Below are 6,000 nucleotides of genomic sequence, written 5' to 3'. Positions count from 1 at the left end.
CTCTCACTCTCCTCTCCATCAAGAAGAGCATTTTATGAGTTAGATAATAATGTCAGAATTTCTAAAAAAAAAAAAACCTGTGAAAATCAACCCAATATTATGAATATTGCTAATGGTAAAAATAAATGTCACAATTATATGATTTTAGATAAGTTCCCTTGCCTTTGGTAAAAGGTATAAGAACCTACTAAATGGGTAGCTTGGTTGGTTTCTTGACTATTTCTTGAATATTTCTGAATATGGTTGAGAATCCTGAAGAATTCTGGCTACAAAACCAGTGAACTTCTGCACCTGTACCTGTGTGTCTGACACAATCAATCCTTCCAGCATTATGATCATCTAAGTACCTAAAACCTTATAGAGCTGGGATTCCTAGAGTCTGAGTAGCAGATGACAGGACCCTATATTTGCTTGATAACAAAAGCTTATGTAATTAACACCCATCAATCTTTTTGTGTATGAAACCTAACTTTTTGTGTATGAAACTGTTTTTATAACCTATGAGAGTTAGCTACCAAAGCATGACCGAAAGAAATGTGCTTAACTAGGTTAGCTCAAGCCCATTTTAATCACAGGTAGATCCAGAATTTGCCAAATCTAGCATCCTGGAGATTTATACCTTTTTTCCTAAGAGTTTACACTTAGGATTTTGATCCATTTGGGATTAATTTTGTATATGTGTGTGAAAATGGACCAATTTCATTAACTCATATTCAGGTTACTCACTAGTTATCTCACTACCATTTGTCATGAATAGTATTTTCCCATTGAATGTGAAATTATATCCCCCAAATATATGTTGAAGTCTTAAGCTGCACGACCTATGAATGCAAACTCACTTGGAAATAGAGCCTTTGAAGCTAAACAAGATAATCTGAAGTTATTAGGGTAGCCATAATCCAATGTGACTGTGCCTTTAAAAAAAACTCATGCACATGGAAAATACCGTGTAATCACAAAGGCAGAGATTGGAGTGATGCATCTGTAAGTCAAAGGACATCAAACAGTTTTCGCACACCACCAGAACCAATGAGGAAAGCACAGGGTGTTTCTGGACAACCACTTGTGAATGACATTAGTGTCCATAGTCATTCACTATCTCAGAGAACAGTGCCAGTATGTACAGAAGTACTAGAGCGTGGAGTCAGAGCATCATTCCCAAGCCTACAAACTCTAGTGAAATTTTCCCAGCTAATTTTTTGATCATTTGGGACCCATACTTTCTTCTTCTAATTTCTCCCTTTTTTAATGGAAATACCTATCTTTATGCCTGTCAGGCTATAAAATTTTGGAAGTGGGTAACAGGATTATAACTGATCTTTTAAAATTTTTCAGAGATGGAGAAGATTTTTGCTGTGGGATTAACCATATCTTGAGTCTTATTCCTACCTATGCTGATGATGTTTGGTTTGGAGTCTGGACTAGGTTAATTCTGTTGAATGAGTGAAGACTGGAGGCTGTTGAGATGAGATGAATGTGTTTTGTATGTGGGAATAGGCATTTGTAGGATGAACAGTAAACTATCAAGGGTTGAACAGTAACACTCCAGATATTTATGCTCAATTCTTCACCCTTAATACCTAAAAAAGTGACCTTATTTAGAAATAGGGTCATGGTACATGCAATTAATTAAAATGAAATCATTAAGATGACCACTGGGGTCCTTATTAAAAAAATAAAATGTGTATGTGGACAGATATATACAGCAAAAACATCAAGTGCAGATGAAAGTACAGATCAGAATGATACATCCACAAGCCAAAATATTCCTGGCAACCACCATAAGTTACTTAAAAGACATGGAACAGATATTTATTCAGGAGTAATCGAACTTACTGACTTCTTGATCTTTGACGAATTCTGCTAGAAAAGTGGAATGATGAATGACTGCTGTTTAAGACCTCCAATGGTGGATCTTTGTTATAGTAATTTATGGAAAGTAATAACACTCTGGGGGGAGGGGCTATTGTCCTTTCAGTTCAGAGAACTTAGTTATTACACTCACTAACTTGTTCTTAAGAAAAATATTTCACCAGTTTGGGTATAAACTGTATAAAATTTCAATTCGCTAACTTATCTGCAGAATCTTAAAGAGTCCATTTTAACTAGAATGGATAAATGTAAGGATGAGTGAATCACATGCAGGCTGCTCCTAGTGATACCTTTATGCAACTATGAAGTTTGGCTTAGAACCAGACATAGTGGAACACAGCCATTGGTGACGCTGAGGCGGGAGGATCACAAATTTGAGGCCAGCTTTGGCACCTTAGTGAGATCTTATCTCAAAATTTTAAAAAAGAATAAAAAGGGGCCTGGGGTTGTGGCTCAGTGGTAGAGCACTTGCCTTGCACGTGTGGGGCGCTGGGTTCAATCCTCAGCACCACATAACAAAAATAAATAAAAACAAAGATGTTATGTCCACCTACAACTAAAAATAAATAAATAAATGAAAGAATAAAAAAGGCTAAGAATGAGGATGTAGTTCAGTGATGAGGAGCCCCTGGGTTCAATTCCAAGCGCAAAAAAAAAATTAATCTCAAAAATTTGACTTAGGTTCCCCAGTTCCATGGGCAAATTATATTTCATCATGAAAATTCAACTTCCAGTCATTCTTTGAAAACTATCATATGTCAAGATGGTCATTTTCAATTATTTAAGGACACAGTAGTAAAATACATAAGTAAAATTTAGATATTATTTCTGATAGAAACATTCCTAAGGAATAAAGTGATTGGTTTGGATTTAATAGAAAAAAATAATTGAATAATTACATTAATTTACTTCTTAGGACAATCTCAGAGTACAGTGAAATGTCTTACCAGTTAATAGGTTTCTTATCACTACCTTTTAAACACAGAAAGTGGTTGAAATTACAGAAAAATATCTGCTTCAGGAAGATACTCAATTAACCTTGCTATGGTAAGTTCATTCCATGAAACTGGTTTCAGAGAGCTATGCAGATGAAAGTCCCCCTTCTATGTTGACATATAGGATAGAAAACATTCAAGGGAGGTCAAGACAATCAACATGTCCTCCTGCCCAATCACATCAGCAATCCCACTCATACTTAGTGGGATCAAGGACATGTTTGTGGATGAATGGGTGAGAAGAAACCCAAAGCTGCAGAGGAGACTCCTGGGATTAACAGGTAACAATAAGGTGGAAAATAAACCCAGGTAAACCATTGGCTGCAGACAGGGTCAGCCTAAGAGAGGCCATGTGGGTTGCAATCAGCAAGGCCATGGGGTGGACAGCACATGCCCTTCAAAGAACATATCTTGCCATCATGTGCCCTAGATGCCAGATATGGAGCTAGAAAACTTATTTGTGCAGTTGAATTTCAGTCTTGCTTTGGTCCTAATCCCTTCTTTCTATACTGGTCGCTCTCTCCATTGGATTGGAAATGTTTGCTCTATGCCATTACATATTGCATATAAGTACTTACCTTTTATGTTTATAGGCACTCACAAACAAGAGTTTAATCTCAGAGGAGACTTTTAACTTGAACTTTTGAACAATGCTGGAACAGTTGAGACTATGGGGACTCTTGATGATGAACTAAATGCATTTTTCATTGTGAGATGAATATGTGTTTTGGGGGACCCCAGTGCAATATCATGGTTTGTATATGAAGTGTTTGTCAAAACTCATGGGTGAAATAGTGAAGTATTATTCGAGGGTAAATTGATTAAATTTTAATTGTTTAAATTAAATGAGAGCTGTAACCTAATCACAGTGGATTAGTCCATTTGGTGAATTAATACTTGGAAAGGATTATTGTTCTGGATGATAGCTATGGGAGTTAGGGTATAGCTTAAGGCAGTAGGTCACTGGAGTTATGCCTTTAGGGTTAATATTTTGTCCCTATCTCCTTGTACTCACTCTCTGCTTCCTGACTTGCCACGGATGTGAATTTTTTCCCACATCACATCTTTCTTGTATGATGTTCTTCCTCATCTCAGACCCAGAGCAATGGAGTTGGCTGACCATGGACTGACACTTCGGAAACCCAGAGCCCAAAATAAACTACTCCTCCTCTAAGTTGTTCTTGTCAGGTTTTTGAGTCACACCAACAAAAGACTGACTTTCTTCTCGTCCTGAAGACGTGGCCACATGCAAGTAATTCAACTTCTGGAAGATACAAATGGTCTTCAGATTGCAGACTCCACACTGGCATTTTAAATCAGCAAGTTGGCTAACTGTTCTATCTGTAACCTGTAGTTTGCCTTTGGTGATCTCACATTCATGTGGAAGAAAAACTAAAACCGATCCAGTTCCTCTTCAGTGAGGTTTTCCAGGCCAGCTAGTAACAGCATTTCTTAATATCGATCTCTCAACATTGGAGTCACCCTATAAGAAATCCAAAGACATAAGATTACACCAGTAAAGGAGATCCTACCTTCAAAATCAGGAGAGATGTAAATGTCATTTTCAATGAAAAATAAAATGACTCTAGTACAGTAAAGGATATTTGGACAAAAGATAAGCAAAAGCTCCCAACTGAGATGTTCATTATTACCGAAATAGTAAATCTTCAGAGTTCATATGCTGTCTCTGAAATTCTTAGAGAACAGCATCCATTCTTGCTATTTTTAAAATAGGTTTATTGAGGCTTACTGTCATACAACACAGTGCATGTATTTCATACATATCATTTGAAAACATAAAAATCAGTTGTTTATATATGTGTGCCAGTTTCTGGATTCTTTATTCCATTCCATTAGTTTCCTTCTCTGTTTTTATGCTAACGAGACATTGAAAATTGCTTATACACTAAAAAATGACAAAATCATGGCATTTGCAGGGAAATGGATGGCATTAGAGCAGATTATGCTAAGTGAAGCTAGCCAATCCCTAAAAAACAAATGTCAAATGTCTTCTTTGATATAAGGAGAGTAACTAAGAACAGAGTAGGGATGAAGAGCATGAGAAGAAGATTAACATTAAACAGGGACGAGAGGGGGGAGGGAAAGGGAGAGAGAAGGGAAATTGCATGGTAAAGGAAGGAGACCCTCATTGTTATACAAAATTACACATAAGAGGAAGTGAGGGGAAAGGAAAAAAAACAAGAGAGTGAAATGAATTACAGTAGATGGGGTAGAGAGAGAAGAGGGAAGGGGAGGGGAGGGGAGGGGGGATAGTAGAGGATAGGAAGGGCAGCAGAATACAACAGTCACTAGTATGGCAGTTTGTAAAAACGTGGATGTGTAACCGATGTGGTTCTGCAATCTGTATACGGGGGAAAAAATGGGAGTTCATAACCCACTTGAATCAAATGTATGAAATATGATATGTCAAGAGCTATGTAATGTTTTGAACAACTAATAATAATAATAAAAAAAGAAAATTGCTTATATATAATATCCAAATAATATACAAAATATCAGAAATGTTTCATCAATAATTCTAGGCATAAGATCAACATAAACATCTGCATTTCTTTATTTTGCAGATATACCAATAGAAAACAAATTGATAAAAAGTACAAAACCATGATGTACTTAGGGATACCTAGCAAAAAATATATAAAACCATTATAGACAAAACTATGAAACTTTACTGATGATTGCAAAGAAGACAAATAAATAGGAATATATATGACTTTTTTTTTTAATTTGAAGACTCAATAACATGAATAGGACAATTCTTTTCACACTAACCTATAAACTCCACACAAAACCTCAAAGATCCTTGCAAACACACCCCTTCGGTAAAGGTGTCAATAGTGGGAGAAGTTTTACATGTGTGTGAAGGAAGTATATGAGAACACCCTATACTTTCTGCTCAAACTGCTCTAAAATTACAGATTTTTTTCAATTTTTCTCTGTCTGTATATAAATATATCACACTAAATTTCACCCTTATGCCCATCCATAATGCACTAATTTAAAAAACTATAAATAAATAGAAGAAATATCTGTAGAGCAGGGGAAAGGAAAGAGGAGGAGGGGGAATGGGTGGGAAAGGGAAAGTCCTAGGGACTGAATTGGAGAAAATCAT

The sequence above is a fragment of the Marmota flaviventris genome, chromosome 10, assembly GCF_047511675.1.
Source record: "Marmota flaviventris isolate mMarFla1 chromosome 10, mMarFla1.hap1, whole genome shotgun sequence".
NCBI lineage: Eukaryota > Metazoa > Chordata > Mammalia > Rodentia > Sciuridae > Marmota > Marmota flaviventris.
This window is presented reverse-complemented; position numbering follows the sequence as displayed.